A 14,263-nucleotide genomic window follows, 5' to 3' on the forward strand; every position below is an offset into this window, starting at 1 on the left:
AGTGCAGCTCCAACAACACTCAAGAAGCTCGACACCATCCAAGATAAAGCAGCCCGCTTGATTGGCACCCCATCCACCACCCTAAACATTCACTCCCTTCACCACCGGCGCACTGTGGCTGCAGTGTGTACCATCCACAGGATGCACTGCAGCAACTCGCCAAGGCTTCTTCGACAGCACCTCCCAAACCCGCGACCTCTACCACCTAGAAGGACAAGGGCAGCAGGCGCATGGGAACAACACCACCTGCACGTTCCCCTCCAAATCACACACCATCCCGACTTGGAAATATATCGCCGTTCCTTCATTGTCGCTGGGTCTAAATCCTGGAACTCCCTTCCTAACAGTACTGTGGGAGAACCGTCACCACACGGACTGCAGCGGTTCAAGAAGGCGGCTCACCACCACTTTCCCGAGGGTAATTAGGGATGGGCAATAAATGCCGGCCTTGCCAGCGACGCCCACATCCCGTGAACGAATAAAAAAAACAACAATGCCTTTTAATAAATGACTAGATTAATGATTACATTTTTTAATAAATGACTAGATAACTGTGCCAACCTAGATTACATGCTCAAGTTTCTGGAGTGAGTCTTGAAACCACAATTTTCTGTCTCTGAGGCGAGAGAGCCACCACAGAGCCAAGGCTGACACTTAGAGATAATTGACCCAAAAAGGTGACATTGACCTCATATATAGTGCTATCAAAGGAGATTCAGCAAGGGCAAGAATGGATTAGTGAAAGGACTGACAAGCTTGCACAGATGGTACAAGAAACCTCAGAAAACTTCTCAGCAGGCAAACTGGTTAACTTAATGCAGAAAATAGAAAAACCAGCATGATTCCTAAACACACACAACATAAAGATCGGTGGGAAAGACGCTGCTGAATGTTCAGGGCTCTGTGAGAAGTCTTAAATTACCAGGTGTTATTCTAGGCCCCAGGAAGCAGCAAATGGTTGCATAATTACAGGTGTGGATGATCACATGCTCTCTGCGGTTGCAGTATTAGTGTTGTCGTGTCATGTATCCTTCAGTTCTCTGATTAAACAAAACAATACGAGCTCCAAAAATACAAGTCAGTTATAACAAACAGGTTTTACTGACTATAAGTATTTATTACATTCAGTTGATTCAACTATTTTTCTGAAATGTTAAGAATGTTTTTGAGGAAGTGGTACCCAAAGTGGAAAACCCTACAAACTGATGCACCTACACTTCCAAAATGCATTCGAATATAAGGCTACTCGTTAAGCTTGACGGGATGGGGATTCAGGGTGAAACCTAGGAATAGGTAAGATATTAGTCAAAGGGTAGAAAGCAGTGCGTACTGGGCAGAGAAGCTATGGACTGGTCTATCGCAACCTCTCTACAATTTTGGACTTAACAAAGGGCAAAAACCCTAAAACCTGTAACTATGGGCACTAAATTGGGCCGTGTACTACCCGTTGGCGTCTTGGCTGCGCATGTATGTTTCCAGCGTGACGTGCGCCAGACGCCATCTTGGTATAGGTATTAGTGCATGCACAAATACCGAATGCCAGAAGCATGTAAAGTAGGAGAAAATGGATGCAATCAGTGTGCAACGGTGATTTAAAGTGATAGATACCATTTTGGCACTTAATGCTTAACTCAATGCACAGTCTTAACCATGACCATCTGAACGTGTCTTAGAGTGCCTGGTGGACCCCCGCCAGCGCTATTTAAAGGGACCATGCAGGATTCTGGCTGCTGAGACATTTGTAACTGTTTTTGGAGGTCTCCTTTAGTTGAATACCTGGACACGGGGACATAGCCTAACATTTAGAGCCAGGACGTGCAGGAGTGAAGTTAGGAAACGCTTCTACACGCAAAGGGTGGGAGAAGTTTGGAACGCTCTTCTGCAAACGGCAGTTGATGCTAGCTCAATTGTGAATTCTAAATCTGAGATTGATAGATTTCTGTGAACCAAGGGTATTAAGGGATATGGGGCTAAGGTGGGTTTATGGAGTTAGGTCACAGGTCCGGCATGATCTCATTGAATGGCGGAACAGGCTCAAGGGGCTAAATGCCACTGCCACTTGTAGCCTCCTGTTAAGCGCCACCTTCTTCTGCAAGAAAGCGGGACATGTGTCTGGGTGATGTGCCTGTCATGGTTGAATAACTGCAAGTGTGTGTGGCCTGTGAGTTGTGGGTGAGTGGTTTGCAACAGTGGTAATGTGTAAGGGGGAGAGGAAGCATCTGATTGGAAGAGTTGAGTACTGATTGTTGGTGTGTGGGTGATGGGGGGTGTAGTGCATGGAGCAGTGGATGCAGCTAGTGGTGCAATTGGTAGGAGACGCCACATGACAATTGACCTCACTCACGTTGACCATTCGTGTCAAAGCATTGAACTTCTTCCTGCACTGCATCTATGTTCGTGGTGCTATGCACCTGGCATTGACTTCGTCCCCTGCTGCCTCCCACTGCCTTTTGGCCATTTGTCTGGAGGGCCACTTGCACCCCCCTCCTCCCCCCGTGGATATAAGCTGTCCCTGCTTCTGTCCACCTCTTGTGCCAAGGCCTGTAATGTATCAGCAGAGAATCTTGGTGCACGCACTCTCCCAGGCCTGGTACCAATTCAGATTGGCACATTAGTGAGGTCTGGCACGCAGATTGGAGGATGTGGGATTTAGTAGTGCACAACCTTTATTCAATGTTTTAACATAAGTGTGTAAACATAGGGACGGGACCTGCCTCTGTGTCTTACATGTGCGATGTCTAACCTCTGTTTAGACTCCGTGCAGACAGCAGACTGTTATTTTTAGCAAATAACAGGTACCAGCTACCTTTAAGAGATTTGAAGCGACATCCTCCCATTAAGTGATTGGGGCTCCCCCTGCTGGTGGAAAGTGTGAATTGCATTGAATCGCCATGCAAGGCCTGGGTTTCAATGCAGATTGGCGGTGAGCACTGAGGTCGGACAAAGTTCTCGTCCTGCCTGCGCAGGGGCCATTGGGCGCAGGTTAATAGCAGGTCAATAATAGGCTCTGTTGAATTTTTCCCCCAGTGTGTTTTCTTTAATAAAGAAAAGCGTGCAGTTTACAAAGTTGCTGTAAGAAATGGATCCTGCTGCTGAAGAATGCTTTGTGTAAGCATTACGGACATAAGGAAACATGAATATGAAAGGAGAAAAGTCCATTTCTGTCATGTATTATCTGCTCTGTCATGGACTCTCCCCATTTCACCAGCTGAGAGAAGTTGGTGCACGCTAGTGATTTATTCAGTTGTAAATGACTTAGGTTGCATTTGTGGCATATATTTGTGATACTAAGGTTCACTAACATAGCTGACAGAGGATTATCACAAGAAAGCATTAAGCAATCATGTGCTAATTTTTTAAACAATTAATTCTCGGGATGTGGATATCGCTGGCAAGACTGGCATTTATTGCCCATCCCTAGTTGTCCTGAGAAGATGGTGGTAGGCCTTCCTGAACCATTAGTTGTGGTTTGAAACAAATGTGTAGCTTGTTAGGCCACTTCAGAGGGCAGTTAAGAGTCAACCACGCTGGTGTGAAACTGGAGTCACAAATAGGCCAGGTCTGGTAAGGATGGCGGGTTTCAGTCCCTAAAGCGCATTAGTGAACCAGCTGGGCTTTTACGACAATCTGACAGCTTCATGGTCACCTTTACTGATACCAGCTTTTTATTTCCAGATTTTTAAACTGAATTCAAATTCTCAAACTGCCATGGTGGGACTTGAACTCACATTCTCTGGATTATTAGTCCAAACCTCTGGATCACTAGTCCAGAAACATAACCAATACATTGCAAATATTGCAAACAATAACTTCTAGGCTGTATTCCCTTTAAGATTACAGTGGAATGGATCTTAAGTGGGCCCCACTAAATATAAAAACAATAGAATGCAAATTCACTAACAAATGAAAACAAGTATGCTTGCCAACCATTGCTAAGAGCTAGTGGTGCAACCCTTTTAAAGCTCCTTTATGAATTTATTTCACATAGAAACATAGAAAATAGGAGCCCTTTGAACCTGCTCCGCCATTCAATATGATCATGGCTGATCCTCTATCTCAATACCATATTCCCGCTCTCTCCCCTTACCCCTTGATGCCTTTTGTGTCTAGAAATCTATCTAGCTCCTTCTTAAATATATTCAGTGACTTGGCCTCCACAGCCTTCTGTGGTAGAGAATTCCACAGGTTCATCACTCTCTGAGTGAAGAAATTTCTTGGTCCTAAATGTCCTACCCCGTAGCCTGAGACTGTGACCCCTCGTTCTGGACCCCCCAGCCAGGGAAAACATCCTCCCTGCATCCAGTCTGTCTAGCCCTGGTCAGAATTTTATATGTTTTAATGAGATCCCCTCTCATTATTCTAAACTTGAGTGAATACAGTCCTTGTCGACCCAATCTCTCCTCATACAACAGTCCTGTCATCCGAGGAATCAGTCTGGTGAACCTTCGCTGCACTCCCTCTATGGCAAGTATATACTTTCTCAGGTAAGGAGACCAAAACTGCACACAATACTCCAGGTGTGGTCTCACAAGGCCCTGTATAACTGCAGTAAGACATCCTTGTTCCTATACTCAAATCCTCTTGCAATGAAGGCCAACATACCATTTGCCTTCCTAACTGCTTGCTGCACCTGCATGTTTGCTTTCAGTGACTGGTATACAAGGACACCCAGGGCTCTTTGTACATCAACATTTCCCAATCTATCACCATTTAAATAATACTCTGCGTTTCTGTTTTTCCTTCCGAAGTGGATAACTTCACATTTATCCACGTTATACTGTATCTGCCATGTATTTGCCCACTCACTCAACTTGTCTAAATCACCTTGAAGCCTCTTTGCATCCTCCTCACAACTCACGATCCCACCTAGTTTTGTGTTGTCAGCAAACTTGGAAATTTTACATTTGGTTCCCTCATCCAAATCATTGATATATATTGTGACTAGCTGGGGCCCAAGCACTGATCCCTGCGGTACCCCACTAGTCACTGTCTGCCACCCCGAAAAAAAACCATTTATTCCTACTCTCTGTTTCTTGTCTGTTAACCAATTTTCAATCCATGCCAGTATATTACCGCCAATCCCATGTGCTTTAATTTTGCACACTAAGTTCTTATGTGGGACTTTATTAAAGGCCTTCTAAAAATCCAAATAAACCACATCCACTGGTTCTCCCTTATCCTCAAAAAGCTCCAGTAGGTTTGTCAAACATGATTTCCCTTTCATAAATACATGTTGACTTTGTCTAATCCCGTTGATATTTTCTAAGTGTCCTGTTATCATATCCTTTATAATAGAGTCTAGCATTTTCCTACTCCTGATGTTGGGCTAACCGGTCTATAGTTCCCTGTTTTCTCTCTCCCTCCTTTTTTAAATAATGGGGTTACATTTGCCACCCTCCAATCTGCAGGAACTGTTCCATAATCTATAGAATTTTGGAAGATGACAACCAATGCATCCATTATTTCCATGGCTACCTCTTTTAGTACTCTGGGATGCAGATTATCAGGCCCTGGGGATTTATCGGCTTTCAGTTCCATTAATTTCTCCAGCACTATTTTTTTTACTAATACTAATTTCCTTTAATTCCTCCTTCTCACTAGGCCCTTGGTTCCCTAGCATTTCTGGGAAATTATTTGTGTCCTCTTCCGTGAAGACAGAACCAAAGTATTTGTTTAATTGCTCTGCCATTTCCTTGCTCCCCATTATAAATTGTCCCGTTTCTGAATGTAAGGGTCCTAAATTTGTCTTCACTAATCTTTTTCTTTTTACATACTTGTAGAAGCTTTTACAGTCCACTTTTATGTTCCTTGCAAGTTTACTCTCATACTCTAATTTTCTCCTCTTAATCAATCTCTTGGTCCTTTTTTGCTGAATTCTAAACTGCTCCCAATCCTCAGGCTTGCTACTTTTTCTGGCAACTTTATATGACTCCCCTTTGGATCTAATTGCAATTACAGAGACATGGCTGATATAATTGCAATTACGGACCACATGCGTGGTCTGACTCAGATGCAGAATATTATAAGTGTTATGTTAAACTGCAATGCTGTATATTGAAAGAAACAGTTCTTAATCTTTGGCACAAATCGTCTGTTTGTTTTGATTTCAGAAGATATGGCCACTGGCAGAAAATATCTTGTGTGGAAGAAATGTGCATATTTGGTCAAATTAATTCAATCTGGATTGATGATCAGGTAAAGATTAAATGGTATTCCAAATGAGCAGTAAAAACTGCTCTACATTTTTGGACTGTATCATGGAGTGAGCGCCTGACAAACATATACTGGAGTTTCAGCACGTTGGAAACATTTTCGGTGCAATTATCACAGTGCCTGAAAGGATCATTTTTCCAAGGCGATGTTAAGAGTAAACTGTATGGAGATAAACTGTATGGAGTTTATCTGCTGTCTGGTGATTTTTTTCCCCCTCTTCCAAAGTCACTAAATTTTCCTTGGATTATAATTCCATAGATCTGGCAGCTCTCTAGTACTTACTCAAATGCTCATTCTTCATCTGTGAGTGTAGGCAGAGAGTGCGTAAACACGGAGGGCAATATTGCCAAGTCTAAATCCTGCTCTCACCCAACATCCAGGACTGGGACCAGGACAAGAAACCCTAGTCGAGTTTCCCTTCCCTAGCCCAGGTGTGCTGAGGCCAATTGAAACTTGCCCCCATCCCAACAGCTGCTGCTCTGTCTGACATCAGCTAACTCGGCACGGTCTAAGGATTGAATCTCGAACCTTCTCTTCTGTATGGCACAGTATCATTTCAGATGGTGCATTTCCTCACCAAGCCACCAGGCTGCTAAGATACCACTTAGATTCTCTGAATCTTTGTTGCTCTTCTCTAAACTCTTCCCATTCCTTCAATGTCCTGTTGTGGATAAGGTGATCAAAACTGCATACAGCATTCCAAAGCAACTTCATTAATGCAGCATTAACAAAAACTTGTTTTAACTTGTAACTATTTGCTCTTATGATGCATTCCTATACTTAATTAGCCTTGTTAGCAACAGACTCACATTGACTCAATACTATTAACTGACGATGGATGATCATACAAATTATTTTCTTTTTCTTCTCATGTTTATTAATGAGACCCAACCACTCTGTACCTGTTAATTATACCAAATCTTATATTTGTTGACATTAAACTTCCCTCTCCCCCTCATTACCACCTACTTGGTTTCTTTCTTCCTTTCTATCTTCTTCTGTTTCTAATCTATCGCTTAAGTTTTGGGTTCAGCACGGCAGTATTGAGGCTGGAATACCTTTTTACATTTTGGTACTCCTAGTTCGGGTGTATTACATGTTAGGTACATTAAAAATGTTCCTTAACTACAACCTCAGAATGGAACAAATGCAACATTTCTATTTTCCATAACAGTCTTTTTGTTGACCATTCTAGTTTAGCGTCAGTTTGTACTTAATCACAGGCCATTTTGTTCTGTGAAGACATACTCACTAATAATTACTTGACCTTAGTTCTGTAGGTCACTTACAATGGCAGGAGAGGGGCTTTCACCCTGTCAATATGGATTGACTTTGAGCTTCAAACATCTAAAAATCGTTCATATGAATGCTTATTTTTGGTTTAAGCCTTAACTACGATATTAAATTTAACTATAAATTGAGCCCAGGAGATCTCCCAGTTTCAGATTGTTAATAATTTCTAATCTGATATAATGTCTCTTCCAGTACTCTGGGAACAGAAAGGCGATTGGGAATGCACCAGAAAAATAGGAGACGGAGTAAGAGGCGGGTGGGGGGTAACGAAGAGATGGTAGGGGGGTAAGGTCACTTGGGCTGCTCCATTTGATTAAGCGTTCATGTTACTTCCCAAACAATTTTCACTTTCGTCCCATGTACAAAAAAAACAGAAACTGTTCCAGTCATTGTTTTTAAATGGATTGATCCATAATTAAACCAAGGTCATGTTTTTAATTCTAATCTTGGTTATTATAACTTGACATAATCATTTCATAAATGATGATGGACTGCTTTATAAAACTAATTTTGAACCTTGATATCATCCTTTGATGATTTAGTCCCAAAGTTCACAATTCTTCCTCTGTGAATACATAAAACGGCAGAACAAGCTGCTGCTGACACTCTGATCAAAACGTGAATGGTGGCAGTAATAATAATGAATGGCTAAATGTTTGAATAAGTGTAGGAGGTTATGAGCTTTAATAATGTCACTGTTCATTCCAAGTAATGTCAACAATAACTTGCAGTTTTACAGTGCTCCCTGTATGCAGGAAAATATCTCAAAGTGCCTTACGGGCAAATCACCGGGCCACGAGTAGGAGGAAAATAGGGAAAACAGAGAGAGTTAGAACGGATGGTCGAAGGCAAGGTTGAAGGGAACGTTTTAAGGAGATTTTTGAGGATAGGGAGGGAGATAGCAAAGCAGAGGGAATGAGGCAAGGAGTTTTACAGAAACAGCATAGCAAATGAAGAAGTGGAGGAGACTCCACTGTGAGGCAAGGCCATGGAAGGATGTAAGAGCAAGGATAAACATTATTAAGCCAACTCACTAGCGCATGGGCCACCATTGCAGCTTGGAGAGGAAGATGGTAATGCAAGTGTGGCACTTTGTATTGGTGAGAATGGAGGCTGTGTTTTTTTAAATAAGTTGTAATCTGAGGAGAGTTGAAGTGGGGAGGCTGGCTAAGGGAGTGCTGGAGACTCTTCCCAATCTACCTCTTTCTGGCTCTCTTGGGCTTGACCTGACTCTTTTTCTTTCTTATCTGGCTACGATCTATTGAACTGCTAGTCCAGCTGTTTTCCTATTGTGCACCCCTCCAGTCTGACTGCCATGTTCCCTGTACAGCTGATAACAATGTGAGAGGCTCAGTGAAGATATTCGTCCAGTAGGCCTGAAGCAGTCACTGAAATAATTACACTTTAGCTATAGATAGGCTTCATGTGGTATGCACAGGACACCAATCTCCATTGTTACCTTGGGTCAGTGGTAGCACCCTCACCTCTAAACAGAGGTGGTGTATTCAATCCCTACACTAGGACTTGAGCAAATAATCTAGGCTGAACTTCAGTACAGTACTGAAGGAGTGCTGCATTGTCAGAGGTGCTGTCCTTTGGATGAGATGTTAAACCAAGGCTCCTGTCTGCTTGGTCAGGTAAAAGATCCCATTGCACTATTCAAAGTGCAGGGGAGTTCTTCTGGAGTCCTGGCCAACATTTATTCCTCAACCAACACCATCACAAACAGATTAGTTAGTTGTTTATCTCATTTGCTGTTTGTGGAACTTTGCTGTGCACAAATTGGCTGCATAGCAACAACAAATTACATTTAAAAAATAAACTATTGGCCGTGAAGCGCTTTGAAACATCGTGGAGATGTGAAAAGTGCTACAAAAATGCAAATTCTTTCTTTACTTACTTCTTTCCATCATTCCAACAATGGTCAAAACCAGCACAATCTTCCATAAAAAGGAAAACTCTCAGTAGTCAACGTGCACCTTCACAAATCTCAGCCCAATCAATCCTGAAAAATCCTCCTCACTAACATCTGGGGACTGGTGCCCAAGTTGGGAGAGCTGTCCCACAGACTAGTCCAGCAAAAACCCGATATAGTCATACTCACAGAATCATATATATCAGCCAACATAACTATCCATGGATATGTCCTGTACTACCAGCAGGATAGACTCACCAGAGGTGTGGGCACAGTGGGCTTGGCCCTGGTAGTCCTCAACATTGACTCCAGACCCCATGAGGTCTCATAGCTTTGGGTGAAACTAGTTCAAGGAAATCTGCTGATCACTAACGTCCGCCGTCCGCCACTCCCCCGCCCCACCCCCCACATAAATGACAAATTAGTACTCCTCCATGTTGAACATTATTTGGAGGAAGCTCTGAGAGACTCTGGATGGTGGACTTTAATGTCCACTATGAAGAGTGGCTCAGTAGTACCACCATTGATTGAGCTGGATATAGCTGCCAAACTGAACCTGCATTGGGTTGTGAGGGAACCAACACATTGAAGTATAGAATCTTACTACACAGAAGGAGGCCAATCGGCCCGTCATGCCTGTGACAGCTCTTTGAAAGAGCTGCCCAATTAAGAATTCTACTTAAGCTCATCCTCACCAACTTATCTGTCGCAGACAATTCTGATCAGAGTAGTTCTGGTAGGGGGGACAAGTACACTGTCCTTGCGAAGATAAACTCTTGACTCCACCATGAAGATATCGGCCTAAAAATGTTTCAGGCAAAAAATGGTCACTGAAGAATCTAATATGGGCTGTGGTGTGCACATGTTCATTCCGTGCTGGGTATGCACTGCACGCCATATTGGTTAGGGCATCCTATAGTTATCCAGGGTGCCCGCTTGAAACAGGCATTAGGGCCTCAATTTACATTAGCAATGGGCCTAACGCCTTTTTCAGGCTCCTTTCCAAAATTGGTTCAAGACTGACCGCAGTATGCGCCATATACGTTGCAATCAGTTTTCTCAGGTGCGCAGTAGCCAAACTAACAGTCTTCAAAGGGACTGCTGTAGGCTGCCACCAAAAAGGTAAATAAAACAGATTTTACTTAGCTGTATGGGGAGCCAGAAGGAGCAGAAGCGTTCCTCCTGGCTCCACATTAAAACGGTGCGCAGCTTCTGGGCACAGCTTACCACCCCTCCTCCTCCTGGCCTCACAGTAGTCCAGTGCCGGCGTTCCTGCCAGCCAATCTTAATTTTCTTCGTGACTGGTGCACTTCCTCTTGGGGCACGACTGGTGTCCTCAGCATGGTCCTCTTGCTCATCAGTTTTGGCGAAGCAGTTCGTGTTTGCCGCTGGGTTTGCACCTGCATTCAGCCATGAGCCAAGTTCTAGGCCATCCTGTTTTGCATAGTTTGGCACTACCATCATGCTACATGGGACAGACTAAGGATAATTCCAGCATCCCAAAACTGAGCACCTATGAGATACTGTGGACCAACCCTGGTTTAATGTGGAGAGTAGAAGGACTTGCCAGGGCTACCACAAGCATACCTTAGGCAACAACCTAGCAAAGGTACTACACAGGGCTACTTGCATGCTAACTGCCAAAAGTTGCAGGCTAGAGACAGAACTAAGCAGTCCCATAACCAGGGAATCAAAGCAAAGCTCTGTACTCCTATCACATCCAGTTGAGAATGGTGGTGGATAACCAGCATGAACATTCCCATCACCAACCATGACAGAATCCAATACCTGAGCGCAAAAGACAAGGCTGAAGTGTTTGCAAGCGTCTTCAGCCAAAAATGCTGAGCGGATGATTCTACTCAGCCTCCTCCCGAGGTCCCCAGCACCATAGGTGCCAGTGCTCAACCAATTTGGTTCATTCCATGTGACATTAAGAAGATAGCGGCTGAGTGCACTGGACATAGCAAAGTCTATGGGCCTTGACAAACATCAGATGAACTGCTGCAGTTCAAAGACAAGGCCAATCACCACCTTCTCAGGGAAACTAGAGATGGCCAAATAAATGTGGTCTTGCCAGCGTTGCCCACATCCCAAGAACAAATTTTAATATGTGCACTTGGAAGATCGTCACTTAATTCTAGTGGTTAATTAAAGTTGAACAAAAATAGTTTCTCAATCACAAATTCATTTTTTTATCGTCAAATTTAATCAGTTCATCTTTGGTCCCATCAAAGTGGCAAAAATGTGGTCAGGGAGAGGCTAAATCAACAGCAACAGAAACAACAGCCCCGAGGAAAGTCTGTATCTTTAGTGATTTGTTTTTCTTGGTAAAGGAAAGGGTTCTTGATATGCAGAAGTTCAGTCCTGTAAATCCATATAAATCAACACAGAGTTTGGCACCGATTGTGTAAAGTGGAGCCAGACTTCAGAGTTAATCTGAATCTGGATGGTTCAGTCGGGCTCAGGTGGCTCAGCCAAGAATGATGTCGTTTTCCTCAAAGAAACATTGAAAACAAAGCATTTTCCAATAAAAGCAATGTAAAACAAAACAGACATGGTGACTTCCGCTGCTGCCTTGCTGACATTTTGATTACATTGGCCACTCCAAGGCAGCTGTGAGCTTTTCTATCTGACTATTGTAAGAAAGTAGTAATAAAGTATAAGTATATTAAACCTTTAAAAAAAAACAGTGACACAAGCCAGAAATGCACAAACTTCAACTGATTGACAAATGGAAGAGAACTGGAGCTTTATGATTAAATGTCAGTCGGTCTGATTTTACCTTTGCAAGCACAGCGAGCACAAAAATGGCTTTGCTTTGTGGCTCATGCTGACATTTTAACATACTTTTATCCTAAAAAAGGTTGAAACTTTCTCTTTTTAAGGTACTTTTCTCTCCAGCTCCTTTGTGCTTTCTCCACACAAGATATGATGGAATGTATTTTCCTGTTTAAGCTCCTGGGCTATCGAATCCCCTGGGCACGAGAATACAGGAAGATAAAAGGGGCAGGGGGATGGAGCCCAATGGAGCCCGTCTGATTTTTGGTCTATTAATTTAAAGGGTTGAAAAGTCGGGCCGGTTTCCTCCCAGGTGTACAGTGCTCCCCGGCTGATTTTCTTGTATCCACTGTGCCCAGGTGATTCAATAGCCCAGGTACATGAACAGGAAAATGTGCCCCAGTATGGCTTAAAGAGGCAGGAGCAGGTCTTGTATTAAGAAACCTTTACCAATGCTCAGCTAAAATTGGCCACTAAGAGACATATATGGTGACAACCCTTTCTTGTTCCCTCTCCACGAGGAGGCTCAGGACCCTGTTCTTAGTTTAACACCTTCCCCCCAATAGCACAGTTGACATTAACAACTATCAGCCCAGACTCAGTGGTAGCACTCTTGCCTCTGAGTCAGAAGGTTGTGGATTTCAAGTCCCACTCCTGAGGTTTGAGCACAATATCCAGGCTGACACTTCAGTGCAGTAATGAGGGAGCGCTGATCGAGTGTGATCCGATTGAAGTGTTTAAAATGTTAAAAGGATTCGATAGGGCGGAGAAAATATTTCCTCTGGAGGGGGAATCAAGAACAAAGGGACATAATCTTGAAATTCGAGCTAGGCCATTCCAAAGCAAAATCGGGAAGCCCTTTTTCACATGAAGGGTAGTAGTAATTTGGAACTCTTTCCCCCAAATTCTCGAACAATTGCAGTTTTCAAGACTTGAGATAGATGGATTTCTATTATGTAAGGGTATCAAGGGATTTGGAACAAAGGTGTGAGAATGGAGTTGAGGTGCAGATCATCTACGCTCTAACTGAATGATGGAGTAGGCACGAGGGGCTGAATGGCCTACTCCTGTTCCTAATGTTCCTAGAACCCCAACGAACAATTCCATGATGCCCTTGCCATTTCTCGCCCCCCCCCCACAGGATTTCAAAGACAAAGCTGCCATATTTGTTCCCCAGTGCTCGAAGGAATGGGCAGCCATGGCACAGTTAAGCCAAGGGCCAATCTCCCAGTCATTAGGAATTTTCAGATTAAAATGCCTAAGGACTCTCGGGGCTGTTATCCTCAAGCCAGTGGCGCATTATTTAGTGCATCAAATGGGTGGGCATGCTGCACTACCACAATGTACCACGCAGGATGTACCTGATCTGTTCATGCTATCTCTTTGTGGCTGGTTATGGAGCAGCGTCAGCAGAAGCTGGGGGCAGGTTACTCCCCCCCCATCCCAAAAAGGGGGAGTGATGCATGGAGTAAGGGGTATCTGACGAGTAGGAGGAAATAAATAGACTTTCACAGGTCTTTCTTTTCTCAGGAGCCCCTTCATTGTGAGCCTTTTATTTTCTAAACTTACTGCAAACATGGAAATGGAACAAGCGACTGTCACCGGGACAGCGGCTGAAATGGTTTTTTCAGCACCCTATTACTGCACGGCTAATTCCGGTGAAGAAATGAAGCTCGTCCCAGCCACAAGGATGGTCTCCTCATGCTGATTAGCGGCTGCAGGATAAACCTTTGGCGGATAAAGAAAATCATTTTTTTCTCAATGCAAAAGTGTTAATTTATAATAGATGAATAAATTACATTCAGAGTAATAACAGTTGTTGCATGTTTTCAGGGAAACGCCATCACACTTCATAATTTAAAGGAGCTATATGACATTAATGTGGCTGAACTAAGGACTTTATAAGTGAAGGAATTGCAGGAATGCTCCCCCTTGGAGGTTTTCCTGCAGCAGCATCCAATTTTTCATTTACTTTTAGAAATCATGATTTTTTTAAAACTAAAAATGAATGTATACATTACTGCAGTGCTGCACTAAATGCATAATGGATAGCTGAGCTGCTTG

At 43.3% G+C, this 14,263-nt stretch overlaps 1 long non-coding RNA gene across 3 annotated transcripts in view; it reads left to right on the top strand.

The window, feature by feature from the left end:
- LOC137342805 (uncharacterized) overlaps positions 1–13,991 on the top strand; it is a 36,049-nt gene extending 22,058 nt beyond the window's left edge. For 2 of the 3 annotated variants that reach the window (XR_010967339.1, XR_010967340.1), the window contains exons 2-3: positions 6,111–6,195; positions 13,730–13,991. This is a non-coding gene — a long non-coding RNA (uncharacterized lncRNA). The remainder of the gene's footprint in view (positions 1–6,110; positions 6,196–13,729) is intronic. The other variant, XR_010967341.1, reaches the window with a different exon arrangement.
- Positions 13,992–14,263: the final 272 nt, after the last annotated feature.

The sequence above is a fragment of the Heptranchias perlo genome, chromosome 26 (assembly GCF_035084215.1).
Source record: "Heptranchias perlo isolate sHepPer1 chromosome 26, sHepPer1.hap1, whole genome shotgun sequence".
NCBI lineage: Eukaryota > Metazoa > Chordata > Chondrichthyes > Hexanchiformes > Hexanchidae > Heptranchias > Heptranchias perlo.